The 24,703-nt window shown below is 41.7% G+C and overlaps 1 protein-coding gene across 15 annotated transcripts in view; it reads right to left on the bottom strand.

Moving 5' to 3' along the window:
- Positions 1–6,543, bottom strand: part of ZNF536 (zinc finger protein 536) — a 464,250-nt gene extending 457,707 nt beyond the window's left edge. For 6 of the 15 annotated variants that reach the window (XM_059713818.1, XM_059713828.1, XM_059713829.1 and 3 more), the window contains exon 1: positions 5,665–6,180. The gene's annotated coding sequence lies outside the window, so the exon portion shown is untranslated. The other 9 variants (XM_059713819.1, XM_059713821.1, XM_019492883.2 and 6 more) reach the window with 5 other exon arrangements.
- Positions 6,544–24,703: the final 18,160 nt, after the last annotated feature.

The raw sequence follows: 24,703 nt of genomic DNA, 5'->3' as shown, positions 1-24,703 counted from the left end.
AATTATTTTACTTTTACATAAGTAGATTTTCTTGCACAGTAATTCATTCTTTCTTCTTGTTCTGTGAACATCTGTGCCCAGAGTGTCTTCATTAGAAAGAATTTGGATTTTCATCTTCTTTTGCCAGAAATAAGTTTATTCATATTTATATAAAGGGGAAAATACATATTCTATTTTTCTCTATTTGCTTCTCTCCTGAATCTAAATTGCTTACACCTTTGAAACAGAGACACAAAATGCCCTAAAGAGAAGGAGGTAAGAGATACGAAGAAAATGTAAGGTGTGAATAGGACTACATGAAAATGGCATTCCAAATATCATACTGTTTTTAGCATTATGAAGAGCTTAGATACAGCTATTCATAAATCTGAGAGAAATTCAGAAATTAAGATTTAAATTTACTTATAAGTCCTACCAAAACATGCTAAATCAGAAGATGCTAAAAAGCTGTAATTGTCCTCATTCAAACTTGAAAAATAAATCCTTTTACTATTTTCTTTTTTCTTTTTTTTTATAAAGTTCCTATAAATCCATGCAAATGCCTTTTTTATTCAAGGCACTCTAAAGACACCTGTGCAATTCACAGCCAACTTTAAGGAAAAGGCAGCATTTGGAAAAATAACTTATACCCATTTTCTTACATTTGAGGAAAACTTGTGCTTCCTAAGAAACAAGCAAGCCCTTTTTAATGGACTAGTGGATTTTACAGTCTGTTCTAATGCAAATTTTTTGTTCACCTAAGGCTCCCATGGTGGGTAAACAACCTAATGTGTCAGCTTTCTGTACTGAAGATCACACTTTCTAATCTCAGTGCTGCCTTCACTGCTGCAAGCTAAACAGTAGTAGTGATGCTGCAACTTCCAGACTACTCACTTTCCTTTCTGATAATGAATGGGTTGGGTGATTCGCCTCTAGCATGGACAAAAATATGACAATCAGCCTCTTCATTTTGTAAAAGTCTTTGGTGAAGACAATGCCGGACAACTTGCTGAGCATTAGAGATCTCAAGTATGCTCAGAAGTTAAGAAGCCTGAAGAACAATTCCGTTTTCTTTCATACAGTAGACAAAGTAATTGCAAAGGTATTAAAGGCATCTTAATGCAGCATTTCTGTAATAATGGCTTGCATCTTCAGGGACACTTTTGCCAAACACTGTTTGAGTCTGAAAAGATTTTGGATGCATTTTCGACAAATGTAATATAGGAATGAACCTCTCTTACACATACAGATGTTAAGTTAATTGTCATCCTCAGAACAGTAAATGAAAAAGAATTTAAAACAGTGCACATTTTTAAACAATTAACATTAAGCTCCATTTTACTTGCAACAATATAAACATTAAGTCATACTCAGAGAACTGAAGACAGAGCAAGTACCACAAACTGTCCCCAGTATTGAGAGAGATCAACTGGAGTAAGGTTCCTTCTACAAAATGCCCTGAATCATGAATCAATACGTTAAGCGGTTGTTCCCAATTTGGTCTGTTTTCTGTTTACACTGTCCTGAGAACCAGATTGATTTCATTTACAATTATTTTCTTTGAGAGCGTAAATGACAACAAATATTACAACCTTGATAAAGGTGAATTTAAAAAACCACAAATAATAAAAGGAAAACTAGACAATACATTAAGACAACAAACAACAAGCTGCTCAGAATGCTTTTGTATTGACTACAAATCAGATTGCCCTCTCAGGTTGTCAAAGTTAAGAAAAACAGATCAGCTGTCTACTGAACATAGGGCCTGATTTCCAGAGAAGCCAAGCACCCAAACTCCATCTAAAGTCAGTGAGAACTGCGGACACTAAGCAGCTCTGAAGATCAGGCCCAGACTGCATTATAATAAAAGTGGTGTTTAGGGAGAGATTTGGGGGGGAGGGAGGATAGGGGGTTGTGGTTGCAGAAATGAGAAGGTTCGAGGTAATCTGTCCAAGTACTGCTGCTACATTCATGGGTCCTAAAGCTACCTAACTCTCATCTGTGGGGAAAAAAAAGTTAATTCATAGGGCTCATAGGGCTTGCATTTATCAAGGAGCAGGACGTCAATGCTATCATTATCAGGCAAATCAGCCAGGCGTTTAATGGTAGAATCAGGAGACATTTGCTCTCCACTATCAGAATGACATCATAACTAAAACAGCCTTCAGCAAGAAGGGAAGAGAAACATAGTGTAAGACTTGGACTAAACCGGCCTTAACACTAGTTATGTACTATATTGATTGAGTCACAACTCCCTTTCAGGAGGGAATGCCCTTAATGTCTTGATGCTTAAACTTCATCTTGATGCCACTCCAGTAACTAGGATCTTATTATTAAAGACATATTTGCAAGCCTCTGTTCCCAGAAGAAAAACAAAACAAAACAAAACAAGTGAATGACAAACTAGCCACCTAGTTTAAAGGGATGATTGTCACACATCATTTACAAATTCACTTGACTATTTCAGGCATTTTAAATTACTCCAGTGATCTTTACTCTTAGTAAACTACAGTACATGGGGAGGGGGAACTGCATTAAGAAACTAATTGCCTCTATAGTATAGAGAAACAGGAGCTTAGGTTAGTTAACTGTTTTACACACACACACACACACACACACACACACACACACCCCTTTGAGTAATCAGAAGTATTAGTGATGAGCTGCCCAATGAGCAGAAACGTGAAAGCAGTGCACATTTAGCTCCCACAGCAGCTGCAACTAACTACACAACCCAAATACCAAGCATCACAATTTGTCAGTCTTTGCTTCTCCCCCAAGATCCACGCAGGTACCCAGACACTGTGCAAAAGCCTCACCTTGCCTAGAAGTGTGCCAGGAAAGAAAAAGTTATGAAAGCAGACAGAAAACCTAAAACCCCTGAGGCTACAGAAAAATCCCGCTATTGAGAAACAACCCCAGAGACCACATCGGGAATGTACAGCTTTCAGAAGCACTTCTCATCTTATTTGCACTTAACCTATTGATGTACTTATGCAGGTCACTTACTTTTCGGATATGTTTGAACCCTGTACAATCATGCAGCTCGCCGCGGTTTTCACGTGGGTTTTGGTTTGTTTTTGGTTTGTTTGGATTTTTTTTTTTTTTGGTTTGTTTTTGGCAAACGAGTTTCATTTAAAAAAACAAAAAGATCCAATTATGCAAATCTGCTGCCGGATAGGTAGTGAATATTCAACACGATGGTGCTACTGTAATAGTTCAATGCAACACACTGTACCGGACAGATTTATGAGGCAACGTCACTACTACGCTCTGGTCCTCCCTGGAGCATCTTGAAGTTAATTAAAGCTGCAATGTCCACTTTCCCAGCCACCCTCCCCATTCAGGTTTACTATTTCAAGCCAGCCAGGGGGCCTCTGTCGTCCCCCCCCCCCCCCCCCCCCCCCCCCCATTTAAGCAGCCTTCCACACTCAATGAACAATGAACAAAGATCTGAGTGATGGGGGGGGAATCTCCGCAGGAATCATCAGATCCGGTTGGACCAAGTAAAAATATAGTTGCTAATATTAAACTCGCAAAGAAAACAGTCTCCTCCAAGTGGACGTGCAGCGGCGCCTGGCCCACCCCCTGGCAGGGGGGCTGCGAGCCCGGCCTCCCCGCGCTGAATGAGCCCAAACAAGGCTTCCAAACTTAATTATGACACTTAAAATAGTCTCTATTTTTGTATTTGTATTTATTTTTTTATTTTTTTTATTTTTTGCCTGCCTCCCAGAAGCAGGCAGCTCGCGCTGCGATCCGGATCCGCTCAGCAAACACGGCCCCTGTTGGATTTATTTTAAACTGCACGGGAGAAGGAGGGGGGGAAAGGGCACGGCACGGCACTAAAAGTGCAGTGCGAGGCGAGGCGAGGGGGTGCACACGCGCCCGCCCCTGCCCTGCCCTGCCCTGCCCGCGGTCTCATTGTTTGTCCCTGCCTCCCGCATCACAACACGGCAGCCCCGGATGGCAAAGCCCTCTCCTCTTCCCCGGCTCATTTTCTGCTAAAGTGGAAACGAAGGGATCTGACAAATCACGTCTCCGCCTAGACACTCCTATAGACATAACAATCTCCGCCAAACAACAGCAACAAAAAAAGCCACCCCTTCGACAATACCAGCCAGGCACGGAAACAGGCTGCCGGACCCTTCCCGGCCGCCCCCCGCAAACGTGCTCGGTCCCAGGGCTGCCCCGATGGAAAGCCACGCGAAGGCAGGAGTCAAAAAACTAACTTTTCCGCTGGACCCAGGCAAACCCGGCTGCCTTTCAAGCACCAGACCCCCTTTAAATAATCCTAATAATAACAATAATAATAATAAAGCCCCTTTAAACCTTCACACCCTTTTATTCGTGGTGTAAAGTTCACACACGCGCGCGCACACGCACACGCACACACGTCTAGCTCCATTATTTGCAAAACTGCAACAGATGGGCGCAGGCAGAGCTGGATCCTTTCCTCCCCGGCATCAAAGACCTCTGGCTCTTTTTGAATCTGGAGACCTATCCTGCCCCCGCCTCCTCCAGGCTTCATCCCTGCAAAAGAAGGCTCGGTGCCACCGAGAGGGTGCAACCCCCCCCCCAAAAAAAAAACAAACAAAAACAAAACAAAACACCACCGCCGGCGGAGGCTCCAGCAGTTACTTAATCTCAGCTACAGGGACTTCAAGATGCCCCCTTCCCCTTCCCACCCCCATGCAACTGCCCCCGCGCCCCGCGCTGCCCGGGGGCAGGTCCCGGGCGCTGCCGCTGCGGCTCATGGGCTTTGCCTTGTAAGTTTCCTCCTGTTAACCTGTTACTCTCCCGCTGCGCCCCGGCGGCGGGCTGACAGGTGCCTCCCTGCCCGCCGGCCGCCCCGGGCAGGCTCCTTTACCTTGCTCGAGCAGGGCTCAACCTGCGCTGACATTTAGCGCGCACTTGAATGTCAGCGCGCTCCTCCAAGCATTATGCGCGGCGCCTATTCATAAGAGGTCGATTAGAGCACAAAATGGCAGGTCTCTTAGGCACTTGAAGCTCCCAAGTTTGACACATGGTCTGCATCAGCTAACTTTGATTAAGGGCAGGGAGGGGGGGGGCGAGTTTACCGGGTCCCCCGCGCTCCGCCGGGCTCCTGCGCGGAGCCGAAGCCCCGTTTCGAGTCACTTCGGCAAAGTTTCCCGCAGCCACGAGCCTTGAAAACAAAAAAAAGTTTCTGGGCAACTTAACCGGCTGGCTGCCTCCGAGCTGCTGCATGCACAAGGCGGGCCGGGCTGGGCTGGCAGCCCCCGGCCGGCCGGCTCCCGATCCGGGCAAACTCTTTCTTTCCCCCTCCCCCACCCCCCCTCTTTCGCCCTTCTCTGGTGTGGAAATAACGGGTTTAAAAGAAACGAGAGAGAGAGAGAGAGGGAGAGAGGAGGAGAGAGAGAGGAAAAAAAGGGTTTTCTCCAGGCTAAGTTCTATAGCGCCATTCAATGGCTTCTCCGCTCCTTTCATTCTTTGCTGCTTTTCCCCTGACAGCCCTGCTTGCAAACGTCACGGCTATGGATATTTAATTATACTGTATTTTTTAATCACGCTGGAAAACGCAGGCCCCGTGGCGAGGCTCCCGGAGAGAGCCCCCAAATAGTCCGGACTGACTTGGGAGCCGGTGGGGCGGCTCGCGGGAGCCTCCGCCAGCCTCCGAAACCCCCTCGGCACCTTTGTCTTTCTTACCTTCGCATTTAAAGCAAAGCGTAGAAGAAAGTCCTGCACGTAAACGAAGCGTTGTAAAAGATTGTGTTCAATGAATAATGAAGCATGTCCACATGATTGACTTGATCATTTTCTTGCGCTGAGGGGGAAAAGTGGAGCGCGGAGCTGTCACAATTGCCCACTCCGGCTAGCCCTCCTAACTGTTTCCAACACATCCCGAGCAAAGAGTGCTTTATTTTAATCTGTCTCTTTTCAGAAGAGCCCCCTTCATTGATACTGATCACCCAACATCACAAGACATTCCCAGCTTTCAGCTTGGACTCCCCCTATCTGGTAGGTGAAATGCATTGTACCATTAAAAAAGCACTCCATTGTCGTCTTGGCATAATTCACAGCAACTAGATAGGTCTTGCGGCATTTAGCTTTGATGAGCCAAAAGCTGAACCCTTGATATAATAATCTACAAAGAATGGTCTGTGATCGTCCATTTTTTCTCTCTGTCTAGCAACTAAGAAACCATTTAACACAGCGCAGCTTGGTCTTGACCTTGAGCTCATGTAAACACACTTATTAAAATCTATCCATTCTCTAAGAACACATTCTGATTGTCAGACTTGTTATTCAGACATACATCAGCCCCCCTCGCCTGTCATTACTTGCATTCCTGCCTTGCACTAAACAATTTTTTAGCGAGCCCGCAGAGATATGACCATTTTTGAAAAAAAGCCTCCTTCTTACCTGCTCCTGAAACTATTTCAAGTCTGTTTCTTTTAAAAACTCCAGGGTAAATCTTGGTGGACACCGGGACCGGAGCATCAGTCACAGCTCCGGCGGTTAAGAGAAGTAATCAGCGATAAAGTGACGTTGATCTGCACTGTAACCTTGTGGCGTATTTAATGTAAATAAGCCAGTTATGTTGCCAATCGCATGCATACAAACACATAAAGGTCTTCAGCGTTGCATTTTGATTCTTTCCATTAGAGCCGACTTTATTTACATACACTATTTAGGGGATCATGATAATTCTAAAACAATACTAGTGCCAAATGATTATGAAAATATGATTTTAATTAATCACGTAGTAGGCAAGGAAATTAGCATACGGTAATTAAACTTAGAGAAAAACGTCATGGAGGTTCTCTGCCTTATGGGTTCGGAATAATCATTAAACGATGGGTTTTCAGGACTTAATTATCAAACAAATAACTTTTTTAAAGCAACTTTACAAGGTTTATCCGCAGGGCAACGATTTAGTAAATAATATATAACCAGGCAAACAAGGTGCAAATGTGACTGGTGAAATAGGTTGTGTTTCTACAAAGCAAAAGGGGAGGGGGGGGGGGAAGCTGAATAATGCAATTATGGATTCTGTGTCCCATAGTTGACAAAAGCATGGTGCCTCAATAGACTCTTTGTTATGGGATTATATAATGATTGTGGTGTAATTATGGGAAAAAAGATTTAGTAATAATAAAAAGTATCAAAATACACCAATGAGCAGCTTGTTTTAAAGAAAAGGCTTGCATGTGACATTAGGGGCATGTTAATAACAAAAAGGCAGGATCCGAAAGGGTTGACAAATAAAAAAGACTGTGATGCGCATGATTAAGAAGCGATGGAGACAGATTGATTATTCAAAATGCCGAGCCACAGGGACACTTAAAACATTGATTCAGGTAAGACTAGTTTCATCTTGACTGAAATGAGTTCCCTGAAGATGACTGGCATACATTTTAAATCAGTTTACCACATAAAAAGCAAAACATCACAAGCTGAAATCTTCTAGTTAAAATAGAAGTCCAAGGGAAAAAAGTTTATGTTTCTGGCAATTCCCAAAGAGACCATGGAATTGCAGAAGGAGGATATATTAATTAGCTCTTCCTAAACACTGGACCTCAATGTACCCATCAATTATAATCCCCAACCTCCCTCTCCAGATTATTTGATCCAAACCTGGTTCTTTCAGTTATGGGGGCTGTATTAAAATCCTATAAGTACAGTAAGATTTGCACTGCCACTGCTCTGAAATAACTTTCTAAGATAACTGAAAAATTAGCTAGATTTTTCTAAATGATTTTTAAAATGAAGTTTGTGAATAGTTGTTAAGAGCTATGCAATGTTTAAAAAAAAAAAAGATTCCCATGCCTATACTAAAAAGTTTAGGAATTCACTCTGCATTTTCCAATTTGATGTGTCTGAAATTCTCTTTGAACAAATTCCAAAATACAAGTTTTTTCTATAGAAATTAGCATAGCAATCACATCAATAATATCACTATCTCTATGGGAATGATAACTGGAGCAGTGGGGGTGTTCTTTATTTCAATTCTTCGTGGATCAACTGATTATATTCTGTCTTCTTTTGAACTTGTTATTGTAAGTCAAGTGATTCTTTATAAGTGACAGCCCTGACAAAGAGACGAGGATGGGAAAGCAGGTCGAAAGGAAGTCGCCATATGGACTTTAAAAAAGGCACTTTTTAAACAAGATAATGGGGAAATGGATGTTGCCTTTTAACCCTATCACAGCTGAACATTATTAGCAGACCCATAAAAGACCCAGCCATCCATATTTTGTGAAGTGTCTACCAAGATCCATGATAAAAATGACATATGAAGCAGTGCCACTTCAGAGGCTGAGGCCAAATCTGCCACCCAAAGGAATCAAGGGTCATAGGGCTTGACACCATCATACAGTGAGTGACAGGAGGACAGGGAATCAGGAAAAAAATCCATGGTTGTTTTTCTTGAAACAGCCAAATATAACATTAGGTGAAACAGGGACTCACTACAGAGGTGCTTTAGACAACATGCAAGAGTTCACATGCTCTCTCTTGTAGACCTGAAAGTTGCTCAACTAAGGGCAGCATCCAAGTGTAAAAGGAGAGAGAGAATAAGGCTCTTGGCTCTACCTCCTGGAACGGTGGATGCATCCCTAGTTTATTCCTCCGTGCTTTTCTTTTTCCTAGAGCAGTAAGTGGAAATGGAAGAAGAAGAAGTTCCCAGAAACCAAAGTGTGTCATGAAACCAGGTTCTAGCCCCTTCTACATTGGTAATGGGGTTCTGATTTACCTTTCATGACTCCTCAATCATCTCAGCCCTTTTCAGACAGTAGATGAGTACTGATTTCAGCTCTCTTGCAGAGAAGAGAATGTCAACTAAGGATGTCACCAGTCCCAGGAAAAAGATACGGTGACCCTCTGGGGCAGAATAAGCAGGCAATTATGTTATCAAGGGAGGTCATCTTGGGCAAGGCTAGGAGCTTTCACTCAAGAAGCTTCAGAGATGTAATTCTGTTATGGGCATCTTCCAAAGAATAAACCTGTACTGTAATCCCCCACCATCCCCATTTCCCTCCAAACCATGTCTACCTGGGCTGGAATTACCAGTCAATCCCAGGACTAACCCCCATACCTTATAGGCACATGAGGAGCAGCTCAGGACAAGCTTCCCAAGCCAAGGATTCACAATATTCCCAAATCTCTTCCTTTACCTCTTATAGTGCCTTCTATATCCTACTGCCTTTCATATCCATCCATCCATCCATCTGCTTCCATGCTGTCCCATTGATCCTCTCTCTTCCACATTCCACCTTTCTGCTCCGGGGCCTACTACTCTACTCTCAACTTCAGAGCATTCAGCTCCATCACTCCAGCTTCTTTCTCCAAAGGTCTGAATCTTATTCTCAGTAAGGAGGGGTGCATTGTTTCTCTGAACTTGTTGTAGGAAGTCTAGAAGCACGGTTTTAGGAAAAGCTCTACAGCAGAACATCAGGAAAGAAAAAGGCAATGGAGTCTAAAAGTTTCTTATTCTGTTTCAGAAGAAAGGACAAAATTCTTCCTTCTTTCCCTTCACACCCCTTCAGCAGTTCAAAAGGGCTACAAAGCCAATGGACACGTTGCTCAAGAATTCCTTCAGTGAAGGGATAATCCACAGTAGGATAGCACTGTCTGCAATGAAGACCACAGCTAGGAAAAAAGGTGTATGGCTGGATTATTGTCAAGCTCTGATTCTTTCAGACTTGGTATACTCAATGGTAGCCTTGATGCTACTCTGATTTATGCTAGGAGTCCAACAAAATTGCAAAGGTGGGTTCACTGCTGGGTTCAACCAAGTCCAAGAATGGGGACAAGTATCCAACAACAAAATGGTTCATTTTGAAGTAGTGCAAAAAGGAGGGAAAAGATCCAAACTTTAGGCAAAGAACTTCACCAGACACAAGTCTGATTAGACCATGGGAAAGTGGAAGTGGAAGGAGTACTGAGACCACCACAAAGTACAGGCCACTCAGTAATTTATGCCACAGGGAATGAAGCTGAAAATACTTATAAGTCATTTGCTAGCAGTGAGGAAAGACAGAAGAATAATTATTATGTTGTTCTTTAAAAGCATGAGGAGCATTTCATTCCTGAATGAGCCAATGGGCATTCTTTGAACAAAGTATGCAGAGCAGCCAGAACTTTATAAAGGCCCTCTTTTCTGAGGAAAAGCAAAGCTTCAGGTCTTTGGTATTATTAAGGAAAAACAAACAAGGAATCTTCCAATAGCTGGGGCTTTGAACAAGGAATTTCAGAAAACTTACAGTTAACGTCTCAGCTAACTCTGGAACAGGTGGTGCAATCTGCATGGCAGTCTGAGCCAGTGAAAACACAAGCCATCCAACAAGAAAATAGTTGAAGCACAGTACAAGTAGATGCAATTAAAACGTTTCCAGAAGAAGAAGGGAAGCCCTTTCCAAAAATCACCGCTTAAGAGCAGTGGCATTCCCTGGACAAAACAATGGTGGATATGCTAACAAAATTAAAAAAAGAAGGGATGAAGGCTTTCCTACCCAAATGGAATCACATGCGTAGTAATGTTTCTTGAAAAAGCACACTCAGATCATACCTTTCAAAGCTAAGAAGCCAAACAGGTTACCTAAGCAAGAGTGTGTGATGTGTGTTTCCTGGAGTTGTATCCAAAACTCTTTGGACTGGTTGTTCATCTCAAGATGTTTAGCACCACTGTAAAATTTGATTCAGGTAAAGTGATAACCAGGAATAAGGAGATGAACTCCAGACTAAGCTAGATCATCCTAGGATAGTTCTTATTAGCTATATTATGGGAAATTATTAGGAAGGCTTATTAGCTACACACCAGCAACTTTCATGGGTCAATTCAAATCTTCCACTAATTACTAAACCAAAACCATTGAGAATGGGCCCAAAACAGCAGATGAAATGAAAATGTGTATACTTAGGGACCTGGTATGAATTTATTTAAAGGTGTAATAGGGGCACGCCCTATGCCCAGCACAACATAGTGAATGCCAGCCATAGTCATTTCCAAAATGAATGATAGGATGGAAACTGGCCTAAGAAGAAACATAGCCCAGTTGATAAAATGGTGCTCTCCTATAGACCCTGTTATAAACAAAAATGCTCATACTTGTATTTGTGTAGACCTGAAGAATTCAAGGAAGCAGTACAAAAGGAAAAGATATATTCTACACCTGGTGGGAGACAATTTCCAGATCAGCTAGTGCAACAATAGTATGGTTGGATCCAGATAAAATAATCTAGTATGTTTTCCTTCCAGTTGACAACTTCTAATTATAATGCCATTCAGGAGATATCACTATCACCACCTCTTATTTGGCAGATAGGCACCCGGAAAGCAAGAATGAGACTTGGCATGGCCTGGAGAAACTGAACATTACAGAAAGTTTCAGGAAGAATATTGTGTAAAATTCAAATAAGTTCAGCAGAAACTGAAACTGCTGGATCAAACTGAATAGTCTTACTGAGGTATGCATATTTCTCCGGGTAAGATTCTTAGGGAATGTGATTGATCAAGAGGCAGCAAGCATAGATCCAGAAAAAGCAAAACCTATACTTGAAACTCTATCTTAAAAAGTATCAGAACCAATGTGATTCTGCAGTAAGATAAGATATTGAAATATATTCAAACTAGGAATACATTATGTATCCTATTTTATTAATTACATTTTTTGTTAGCCATCTTATATTACAATAATAATACTGATCTCTACCATAGCTTCTCTTTATATATATTGGTCCAGCTCCTCTTTTCCTATTTCCATTTTAAATTGGTCACCATGGGCATTTTTACCCGTGCTCCAGGAGGCATGGAAGGGCATTTAATTAGCGAGCCATGATATTAAAAAGCACCCGAGTATCACTTGTATCAGTGTCCACGCACTCAAAAATGGCAGTGGGGTGGTTGGAACTAAAGCTCAACCAATAAGCTTTAGTTCAAAGCACCCCACCACCATTTTTCAGTGCGGGGGCACCGATACACGTGATGCTAGAGTCTACCGGAGAATGTTAATTTCTACACTTGATTAATCAGCGCATTGGAGTAGGCTCCCTGCATGTGTATAGGAGCCCTATGTTCTTCAGGATAGGGACTTTATCATCTTTTCTGTCTGGAAAATATGTAGCTGTGGGTGCTACTGGACATAAATATTTAATTGTAATAATATTCATTAAAAAAAATCCCTATTACTCTTACTTTAGAATATTTCCAGCCAGCCTCTCCCTACAGAGTGGGGAGATCAGAAAACACACTCCCAGTTTGCAACAGTGATGCGAGAGCTAAATATACCCAATGCCTTCAGACTGGAGTGTAGATTTTGGTCCCAGTTACCCCAGCAGTGGGAACCCACCTATTCTTCATGTATCTAATGGAAGCTGCAAAAGGTTACCTCAGCTTTTGATAAACTCAGAAGACAGTCATTTTTCACAAGAGAAGGGAGAAGAAATAAGGCTCAGGCAGGGCTCTCAACCTATCCTTTATAAGCTCCAGTCACTGCTTCTTGACTAAACCAGACCATTCCTACAACCTACATACCTTCATTCTGTGAGGAGTTCAAAGAAAAATCAGAGACCGAGTCTGAAGAGGCAGAGAGACTTACTGCAAGCTGTGCTTGACAGTCTTCTTTGCCTATCCCTTGCAGTCAATGAAGATTGTCTTCCATGATTGTCTTATCTGTGTTTCCGAAGGTGGCTGATGAGGCCTATCTCTGATCAACAGACTGTACTGCAGTTCAGACATATGTTTCCATGTGGAATGGGTGGCACCGGATTCTCGAATTGGTCCGCAACATGTTGTTTCTACCACTCTTGATTTTCCATCTCCTGTTGTTGTCAGGAAGTTCCAAAGTACTGAGATCGCTGCAGCAGACTCTTCCTCCATTTGGGGCAGTCCTGGGCAGTAGTATCCCATGAGTACATTGATGTTGCATTCAGTACTGTAGCAAGGAAATTTGGCATCCAGGACAAGTCCATGCTGGCAGCCCGTCCTCGCCCCACACACAGATCTGGGGAGCACATGCCCCCATGCTTTCCTGGGAGTGCATGCAGTGGTGGGAGACACCCTCCCCCTGTCCCAGTGACTCCACAAATGAGTGGCTCATGGCTCCATCCCACACCCCGCCCCAGCTGGGCAGCATCTTTTGGCACCCCTTCACTTCGGCGACTGGGATGGTTGCCCTGCTTGTCCCCCACCATGCTATGGTATTGGTTACCTTTTTTAAGTTGGCTTTCAGCATATGCCTTGGCTGAGCTGGGAGAATAAAACTTGCTTTGGAAGCCTGGAGTCAGACATCCAAATGACGTGGCTGGCCCAACAAAGTTGATGTTGGATGATCTGTTTTCATGGAAGATGCCTGTGTGTGACTTCTTTGCCATGGAGAAGCTGCTGCACTTCCGCTTCTGCACGCCTCTTGACAGAATGGGACCTTGATTCAATGGCAAGGAGACCAACACAACTGAGGATCTCATTCCACTTAAGTCTTTGTCTGCCTTTTCAGCCGTTGAGATTCTAATAGGTTCTTCTGCCTGCTCCATCATTGAGGACTTGTACACCCATGGCTAGGGGTTAGGCAGGCTTATTATAGTGGCAACTTATATTCACCATGTCACAGAACTGTGAAAAGATATATGTGGCTTTTCAGGAGGAAAAGTATTGCCATCTGCTGTGCTCACTACATCCTGGTGGTGCTGCCACTGCTTGGTCCATGACTGCTTATTTGTCTTGGTCCACCCCTGCTTATTTTACAGCTAACCTTTCCTGAAGGTCATTCCACTACCAGCCACCTGTGGACATGCTGGCTAGCAGTACAGCTCTACCTCACAGGCTTGATAATATGTTAATTACTGTAGGCTCCATAGAGTCTTCATGATTCCTGAGAACTCTCTACCCTCTTGCTGCTTTGGGCATCTTTCTCCCTTAGCTGTGGCAACAGGTTCCACCATCCTCAATCTGTCCAAAACTTGCATAACACTTCTGTAGTGATCACTGGGCTCAATAAATACAGGCATACATGACAAGAAAAACACACTTACATTTGTGGAGCAATATGCAACATCTGCAGATACTTAGTCTTTTTCTGTGACTGGCTAGCTGCTCCCTGAGGGACACTTTCCCAATTCCCAACTTCCACAGTCTCTGTTAGGGAGCATTTCTAGACTTTAATTTCTTCTATCGCTGCATCTTCCCTCTTAACAAAATTTAATAAACACAAAAATCAATTACCACCAATCTCCAGAGGAGAAGTTACTCACACATCACACTGAAGCAAGTCTTTACCATGCACTGTCCTATTCCCCCTTATCTGCAACTCTTAAAACAAGTCTCTGTTTTTCAGAAGTTTTTATTTTCTTCTCAGACTAACAAAGTATCAGATTGGTTTTTTAGTAGAAAGTTTTTCTTCCAGTCTTCATAGACTTGAGTCCTTATACTGGGATCTGATTGACTTGCACATTTGGCAGCTGTGTTTCTGCACTTGGCATAAAGTTCATTAGCTACAGACCACTGAGGCTGATTTCCATTTTTTGCACGATAGTTTTTGCATTTGTGTCCATACGTACATTTCTTCCCATAAGGACACGGTTGTTTCTTTTGTTCTGGAACAATTGGGTTTTCCTAAGAAGACGGTTGAGATTTAGGTAGTGATAGGCAAAAGGATCATTAGGAGGCATGAATGTTGCATCTTCTTGTACTGCAAGCACTTACTAGACTAGATTCAGTTTCTCATAAACACAATGGGTGTTACCACCTTAGGTACCTTCCAGTGAATAGGAGCATATATTCTAGTTTTATACTGGATGCTAGCAATGCATCTCCCTTTCATTGGTATATGTGTTCCTGAATTGTTTCTGTTATTTTGATGTTGGTTAAATTCACTGTTAGTCTCAATTTTAATCTTCTACATTCTTGCTCTGGTAAAATATTAACCTTAGCTCCAGTGTCCAATTTAAATGAAACAATTGTACCTTCTGCATCCACTGGCAAAATTTAGTCCCTCTCACTGAGTTTGCTTGATTCTACCATACCTTTATAAAATTCTTCTGGTGTTATCAACTGTATCCACTTGAAGTTTGTGTTTGGGGTCTGCAGCATCTGGCAAAATAGTTCCTCTTCTAACAGTTAAAGCAGAGCTTTCCAAATACAGCACAACATTTGGGCCTACGTTGCCTTCCGACACTTCATGCACATCAGCACTTTTGCTCTAAGGGTGGAACTAGGCGTTGCCTTTTTGCCACCATAAAACGTTTTATGGCCATCAATGTCCCATGCCACAAAGGCCCAAAATTGGTGACCACAACTTAGGTGGTATCAGTATATGTCACTATATCACAGCAGATGTCTGTTAGATTTATAGTGGGAGAGTATGGGCAGCCTAAAGCTGCCTACGCTCTCCAGCCACCCCCAGCCATACCCCAAGGTATGAGAGGCCCAATCCTGTGCACCCCAGGAATCCCATGCCAAATTGGGCTCCTCAAGCCCCAGGAGCACCTGTCCTGCATTGGGTGGGAGCCTGAGCCTTTGGGACAATGGGTGTCATATTCCCTGCTTAGAGACATGCCTCAGATTGCCTGGGGTTTCCCACTTGCAGAGATATGCCCCAAGCAATCTGAGGGAATATGACACCCATTGTCCCAAATGCTCAGGCACCCACCCAATGCAGGACAATGGGAAATGTGTTTCACCCAATGAAGCAGATTGTCACAAACCAAAGTTGTGATTTTTTGTTTGTGTGTGCTTCGGCACTGCTAAATTATTTTCCCGCTAAATTGCAGCTTCTTTGCACGGTAGAGTTTTCTGCTGCAGAAGAGAACCCCGGTGCAACGGAGAATTTCCTGCCAATTTGTAGCTTTCTTTGCATGGTGTATTTCTTTTGCATCTAGGAAATGCTCGGTGCAAAGAGTTCCCGCCATTTGTATTTAAATTCGAGCCACATTACTGGTTCACATTAAATTATGCACACGTGGCAGTTAGCGATTGGCTTGCTAGCCGTATAAAGAGCTTGTGTGGTTTCCGCCCAAGTTGGAGGACTCCATGAACACCAGGAGGAGGAGACTTCACGCTGTGTGAAGATCTCTAAGCGCTGCGGATCCTCACGGACCCAACGCATTTCTTAAAAGGCAATAGAGGCCTGACCAGCCTCTGGCCTCTCCCCGTCGCCGATAGATTCCTAGACGTATCCCTTCCTGCACGAGAAACAACTGAACCCACGGAGCTTCAACAACTCCGTGGGAAAGAACGAACTTGTCGTAGTCCTCTAACGAGGATTTAAGCGGAGCTGTGCCTGGAAACTGTCCAGCCTACACCACGACCACCTTTGGTGTAAGTAAACAATCTTTAAATCAACCATTATGCGACCATGACTAATTCTAGCTCGCCCCGGTCTTCTCCGACCCCGCGTGCCCAGGCTGCTGGCCACAGCCCGCGTGTGTAAAGACGGGCCCGGATCGCTCCTGGCCCGCACACAGATAAGCAGCGGCAGGGCACGTGCCACTATAGCTGAATCACTTCATTTGGTGACATTTTTGTATATTCCAAGTTTCCAACTTCATCAGTTTGGATCTCACATTCATTCAAGTTCTTTCTTATTGCCATTTCTAACACCATGGAGTGGTCACTGGGTTCAATAAATACAGATATACAATTAATGAGAAGAGCAACACTCGATTCTTTGGAAGAAGTTGTAGTGACAGAAGTTAAAAGTTAGAGATGCTCCTGAAATGAGACTGAGGGAGTTGAGAATTCAGAGATGGTCCTTAAGGGAGCAGTCAGCTAGTGGTCAGAGACAGACATAAAAGGGTGCACGTGCTGCTCCACTGCAACTGAGAAAAAGGTGCCTTTGTCAAGAGATGAATGGGTGAAATCCCTGTGAACAAATGTTCTGCCTATAAATGTATTGTTTCTCCTCCCCTACCTGGCCCTTGACACATACTTGGATCTTACTCTGTTTCCATGTTTCTCTCAATGTTTGCAGTTGAACCTACAGCTGACAGTACTTGATAGAGTGTCAAAGGCTTATTTTACTTCCTTGCAGAAGACTGGTCACTTGAAAGAGCTGTAGGGCTATTTCAGCTCCAGGGAGGAGGGCACAGATCTGTGATGGCTATGTTATGGATTTGAAAAATACACATCAAGACAAAAATGACAGCATTGCAGAGCAAAACATCTAAAAACTATTGAAATGGAGAGCACTCTATGTAATGCAAAGTACCTGAGTGGTATCTGTACACATAAAGATTTGTTCAGTTCTGTTAAATCCAGCCCTCTTGGACAGTTGGATTTGCTTTGTCATTTTCCTGCCAAAATAGTGCTGCTATACCTCAGCACCTGGCTCTTCTTCAAAGAGAATGCGTATGGCTCTCCTGTCCTCACCTAACCCAGTCCAAAATATGAGTTCAGCAGAGGTTAAAGGAATCTTTCTTTAATAATAAACATTTGTTTCTAATCCATGTTAAAGGCTCAAAAATACAGCTTTGTTTTTTCCCTGAGAAGTCTGACATTCTCTGTTCATATATAGCTTTATTTCCCCACCTATTTCTAATGGAGCCTGAAATGAGGATTGCTTTTCATTTGCTTAATTGTTTTAAAAAATTGCACAAAATCTTGTTCCAGGAACCTATATTGCCCATTCCTGTGTCTGCACGGGCAGCAGAGGGAGCCAAAGAGCACAAAACACTAAAGTGTGGACAGATGAACAAACTACGTTGAGTTACTTCCTTCCGTTATGTCGGCTGACCCACTGTAACTGGTTTGTGTGTCCACTCTGTTCTGTAGTAAGTAGAAGCTAAACCAAGGCAATTTATTCCTGAAGAAGTCTGTCAACTCACTGCAGTTTAATTACCACTTATTACTGTATAGAGCAGACACATGCAACTATATTGAGGAGTAACCGACACACAATAAGCCCTACAGTCTTAACTTCATACATTTTTGTGGTCATTTCACATAAACAGTGTTTTTTCAATTTATTGCTGGACAGATTTCCAAAAAAAAATGTTTATGCTTTTAAAATAACTGGGTTCTCAGCAATTTTAAAGGTAAACGTCAAGGAATGTTTGTGCCATTTTTTTTCCCTCCAAATACAAAAAGGTTTCAGGGTTTTGGTGGTGGTGATGTTTATTGTTTAACTTTTTCCCATTTAACCAAAAACACTAACTGCTTTAAAAAAAAACCATTAAAATATAATCTGCCTCTGAACAGCATATGAAAAACTGTCTTTCAGACACAAGGAAGTGATTCCTTATTGAAGAAGAAAGAATCTGTCTTTGGTCAATTTATATATTTGTTGCTGTTGTTTTTATTTTTGTTAATACCTGATTTACCAGGCGGGAAATGTTTGTTGTCTATCCATCTCTCTCAATTCAGATCTCCCGAGTTAACTAGGAAGCTAAGCCTAGCTACCCCACAAGTTTCCCTAAAGGTAAAAATCAAATGGTTACTGAAAGGGGGAAAAGGAGATGAAAGAGATTTTTTTAATACACATTTTAAGTTAGAAACAACAAAAAAAGTCAAACTGGGCTCTGACCTTACAAATACATTAGTAACTCTATACACAGTGATGCCACTTTCTTCAAATGACTCGGACTGGTAACTATTTGGGATCAGAGGAGAAGGGGCTCCAATTGGTTCTCATCACTGTTAGTCATTTTGAAGATGAGGCAACGTTTTAACTTATATGATTTGAGTGTGCCCTGTTACAGATGGGAGGAGCCCACACCGTGTCCAGAGTCAGATCACAGGTATCTGTGTTGCTTTCACATCTTGGCAGAACCTGTCATAGGATGAAGAGCTGATAACAGTTGCAGAGGTGGGTAAGCAACACAAGCTTTCTGTCTGCTGGAGCTATGCCAAGCAAAGTGATCTAAAGATGAGCACCACTGAGGAAAGGGAATGGCAAAGAAGATGGAAAGAAACAATGCTAGTAAGCAGAAGCCAACAAATTCAGCTCATAAGGGTTGCATGGTCCTGAACTGACAGGTTCAGTTTGTAAAAGTTCACAGATCTCCAGTGTTACTTGGTATTTCAGAACAGCAAACCTCCAAAAATGCAAAGAAAAAGTCCAAGCAAACTCTGTGTAATTCAAAGGCTGCTCTAAGTTACATAGATCATAACTGGGCCCCTTTATAGCTTTTTAGAAGTTATAAATGCCTATGGTTATTGGTCTTTCCAAACCATGCTCTTTTTTAAAAATGCCAGACCCCAGCCCTCCTGCTCTGACAAGCCCGTGCTAGAGGAATTACACAGCTTAGAAGCTAATTAAAATATTCCTCTTCCATGTATTTTCTATGTAAGTTTGCTTATGTCACTTCTGCAGTCTGCATGCTATAAGTGTTATACTTCTGTAAAAACCATTTATGGCCCCCTGGGCTAAATTCTACTTTCACTTACACAGCTGCAAAGCTGGAGTAACCAACCCCCTTGAAGCCCAAACTAATCATGACTCTAGAAATTCAAAGGTGAGGAACTTATCTGGTAAATAATAAGGTTTTTAAGAAAAAGTTATCAATCTGTATTTAACCAATAGACAGGAACTGGTCCAAAAAGAGTCTTTCCAATCCATCAGGTAATGAATGCCTATTAAAAAACTATAAATAAGCATTCACCCGAGAGCTCAAAATGGCACTTTCAGAGCCTTTCTGGTCACTCAGGTAAATAATGAGTTTTACATAACCTTTCAGCAAAGATTTTTTGTAAATGAGGAGATGAAATGCAGAAAGGCTTCTGATTAATGTTACATTGGGGCTCAAGCCAACATGATCTTGGGAAGTCAAAATTAAAGCTGGTATTGTTTTTAACCTGCACTGTTTCTCCTAACAGCTCACAGTTAGACCGTGTTGTCTTTACTTGGATTTTTCTTTGACATTTTCAGTTTTAAGATTATTTATATGTGGTGCTCAGGTTGATGAGAGGGTTTGTGCATCACCTAGGGATGTGAAAGGTAAAACATTTAAATAGTAAGTATATTTATACCAGTAATGCATTACTGGTTAACATTTAGTGCAGGGCTCAGTCTGGTGAGGAAAGGAAGTGGCATGAGACTCAGGAACAGGAAGATGGCAGGGCAGGCAGGAGGGAGGGAGGGAGGGAAGGAGGAAGGGAGAAAGACAGGAAGGAGAGGGGAAGGGGGGAGGAGGGACTAGTACCCATAGCTAGTCTGCTACATCCCTCCCAGCACACCAGTGGCTGCAGCGGGCTGGGAAAGCCCTTTGCCATCTGATGCTACCCATGGCTTCATGTGGGCTGTATCGTCCAGTGGCCTTGCCATGGCCACCTCCTTCCCCCACTCCATCTCCCCCGCACCCAAAGGGCCTGGAGAGTGATTCCCAGCAGCAGCTGTGTCCAAGGGGGTCTGTGCAAGGCCCCTGGCTCCCCATGCTGCTCCGGGCAGGTGACTGCAGCCCCTTCCCCGTGGTGGGGCAGGATGGGACACAGGCCACCCCCTGGTTCCGCATCCCCCAGCCAAGACTAGGTATGTGTTGTTGGTTAACTGTTTAACCAATATAATTTGAGGATGTTAGACAGAGAATTTAAAAATATGTACATCCCTAGTATCATCTGTTCACCTCTTCAGACACTACAGTCAAGAAGAACTGAATGCAAAGGCAGAATTTAGCCCCAAACTACTGAGTAGCCACCAGGATAAATGATCTCAATGGTACCTTATTCCAGTCCCCATCACAACCGTAAGCTCCAGAGTTGCTCAAAATTTAAGAAGGGAAAAATAACTTTTCTGTTTTTGATATATTTTGATATTTATAGCAAAACAGCTCCTCTCAACATTTTGAGCACTTTTCAGATTCTTGGGAAACTGTGCCAGTAAACGTATCCATCAATTATTTCAAGATTAAATAACCCAGCAACAATATAGATATGATTTATTAAAAGTAACTCCTTTCACGGAATCCTAGAGTCTTCAACATACTACCATTCCTCAAATTGCCATGAAACCCATCTCCTTGCAAGCAAGAGAGAAAATATAGTCTTCACAACCTGCTTTGAAGGTTAACAAACTTATATAGTTTATTATTATTAATAGTAGTGTAGGAGTAGGAGTAGTAGTAGTAGTAAGAATTATGATGATGATGATAAGTAACAATACTGTTGTTAGTATTAGTTGGGTTATAACAACTAAAGAATAAAGAATGAATATTGGTCCAAATGCAACAGCTCCGAAGGAGAAAAAAATGCAAGTGGTTTCTTCTCTCACATCAACAAAATTTCATCTCAGGTGTCTCTGCTAAGCACAGTGTTTCACAGTGAGAAAGCACTTGAAAGGGCTACAAGACAGAAAACAAGCTGTGCTCTTTTTGTATTAAAAATCTTTCCTGCCCCTCACTATTCTTTCAAATTGTCCCATACTGTATTAAACAATTTTACATTTACAAATCATTCAAACACGGGTTTTTTGCATTCACATCATGTGCCCTTAGTTTGTATGTACCTACGACAAACTGTATTTTGTTTTACTGCACCCTTATAATCCATGAACACATTTACCCTTTGTTTCTGTTTTCAAACCTCTGTGAAATGTTTGATTAGGTAGGAGGGTTTGTTTTATGCATTACTTGTTCATCATTGCACAAGTGCACAGGCTAAACAAAGTTGGCATACTTCATACTGATTGGTGGAAACACTGTAGTTAATACAGGGGAATGACTAATTTCCCACCATAGCTAATCAGCTGCACAATAGCTAACAATTTGTTTTAAATGATGCTATGTATGACTGAATGCAGTTATATACCAAAAATGCATCTTAAAGCAGCTCGTAGAATACACAATACCTTGTAATATCTGTTATTATCATTTTATATTATCAAACCTTTTTCATACTTAAGACAGTTTTGTGTGCATCAGTCTGTGTATAACTGGACAGTGTGTTAGATATTTACTATGAAATAAATGGTAAATACCAAAAAACTTTTTGGCTTGTCTATAAAGAATGATTTCCATGCTGTTCCAATTTAACAGTGTCAGGTATTAGAGAATAAACGTAAAAACGATGGAATAGCTGCTGATGCACTAAAAAAGTTAATTTCATAATTAGGGATGTAGGGAATTATATTTCTGTAATGAGGCAACATCAAGATAAATACATCAGATGATTATTTACCAGACTGTCTTCCAAATGATCATTTTCTCATCATTTCTTGATAAGCTGTGCTTTATTAGGTCTTTAAAACCTGAAGAATGTATTTTTATCAACTAAAGTATAGAAACAGGTCCAGAATGCTACCTCTGCAATAGAAAACAAAGTTGGGTTCAGTAGGAGTTAACATTAACAATTCAAGAGCCTGAAGAAGAAATTAGAAACATGAGTCCTTGATAATGATGATATGATCAAACTGGCAAATAAGTGTACTCTCAAATATCATAGAAGGAAAATGGAGGAATATATCCAATTAAAATGGTCTCTTATATTTCAAGTGCATGGTCAGGATTCTCAGGAATTTGTTCTAAATAGAGGAAGTCAAGTTTGAAAATTAACCAAATAATCTTATTACTGCACATCTATACATTTAGTTCAAACTAAAACCAAGAGATCTTTAGCCACTGACTTCAAGGAGACCAGAATTTCACCCTTCTAACCTAATCCAAAGCCCAGTGGGAGCCAGTCCTCTAAATTTAATGAGTTTCAGATCAGGACTTTTGAGGATAAGGCCCAAGCTAGAAACAAAGAGATCCCATGAAACAGAATGAATGATACAGCATATAGTGTAACAAAAAATATAGCTTTCAATACGACAGTATGCTAAAATTATAAAATAAAATAATATAACCTATTAATGATGTATAAAGGGTACAAAAAGATATATTTGTATTAAAGTACAATGAAATCAGAGTATTTCATTAAAATGCATACTGTATTTTAAAATATATTACATATTATAATGTTCATTGCACGCATTATATATTATATATATTATAATATATATAATTATATATTTTATAGATATATAATTCAAAAGGTTTAATAAGTTCACATGAAAAGCCAATGCCTCGGTTAGCTGAATAAAGGGTACATCTGCATGTTCATTAGTGCGCTATAGTTACTGTGCATTAAGTTTAATACTTGTATGAGCAAGTACTAAATCAATGGTTAGTAACTGGCACTTCTGCGTAGTAGTGCTGGCACATGGCTTTTTAGTGACACTAACTGTGCAGCAGCCAAATATTACTGTGCAGTATCATATTAGCACAGTTTTTGCCGTGCACACTACTGCACAGTGTTATTAGGCTATTGAGCAGTTAGCATCTCATATAGGTGAACCCAAAGACCAGTTTAGTATTGCACATACCAATTCCTTTACTTTGCTATAATGAAGTTAATTTGCATAGATTAGTTTTGATTGGACACCTAAGTCATGTGGTAGCATTTATCATATGTCTTTGTGTGGAAGAACATGGCTCTCTTTTCTGAGGCAGACAGTAGTGCTTAAAGATTCAAAATTAAAATCCATGACTATCCTATAATATTATTGTAAAATATAGTTTCTGCCAAGATTCCTGCCAGAAATCTCTTTTACCTAAATATTAGTGAACACAAAAGAAGCATAATGTAGTCCAAGCAAACTTTGCTTGAAAATGCAATAAATAGACGTTTTGGCGTAGGATCAGCAGCACCAGGCTATGTTCTAATACAGCTGATCCACTTCAGTGGCACCGACAGATATCACCACTGTGGCTGCCCCACAGGGCCTATGAATCAGGGTGCAGCAGTGCCATACACCCACAGAAAACAGCCTAGGGTGGCTGGAAAGTGCGGGTAGCCCCAGGCTACCTGTGTTCTCCAACCATAAGCAAACCAACATCAGCCACAAAAAGGCAGCACCGACTAGTATTAGGTATGGTCTCACACACAAATTTGGACATTTGTGGTGTGACAAAGGTCTATGACATCTGTTTGCTTGGCTTTTGTGCCAGCATAAAAAATGTTATGGCAGCGCCAACACAATGTCTGTTCACAACCTTGTTGTCATGGCCGAGGAGGTTTAACTGGTGTCTACCAGGAAACACAGCCTGTAGTAGGTAGTCAGCAGGATATAAAATTGGGCTTTTTCCAAACCTTGAACAGAATAATTGTTAGGCAAAAGCCAACTTAGATGTATAGCCCACAGGGAGTTCCTTGACAGTAGGAGTTTTTACACATCTTTCAGCTAAATCAAAGATCCAAATGCTACATCTAGTGCTTGGGAATGAGGGAATTTATGACATTCTTTGCAGAAGGACTCAGCATCCAGAAAGTATGATGACTGACTAAAACTGATCTCAATACATAGTTTCTCATCCGTGATGTATACAATATCAAAAATATTTTACTGAAGTATGCCAGAGCCTCTTATGTGAGAAAGCACTACAAATGGCTTACACAAAACTTTGTAACAACAGGTATTTGGGACATGGACAAAATGATTAAACAGATTCTGCATTTCTGAATACCGTATTTTGTGCTGGCTTTGAAGTTCAGATCTTTCTGCTTCTACTAAATATTATTCTTCAGTGGAAAGATTCCCATCAGCTTTAAGTGGCAGTGGACAGAACCACAAAGATAAAGCCCAGTTGTAGTGCACCATTGCTCTAAGCTGCTTTCAGTGGGAGAAAAAGAAACATTGTAAAGCTCATTCTGAACAGGGCAACTCTAAAAGGCACAGAGATGTAAGGTAGAAAGGGAAAGCCTCTATAAACTTATGTTCAGTTAACAACTGACCTACCATGGCAGTATTTTAGAACTGAAAGGCACAAGTCAATTGAC

This window comes from Alligator mississippiensis, chromosome 10 (genome assembly GCF_030867095.1).
Source record: "Alligator mississippiensis isolate rAllMis1 chromosome 10, rAllMis1, whole genome shotgun sequence".
NCBI lineage: Eukaryota > Metazoa > Chordata > Crocodylia > Alligatoridae > Alligator > Alligator mississippiensis.
This window is presented reverse-complemented; position numbering and strand designations above follow the sequence as displayed.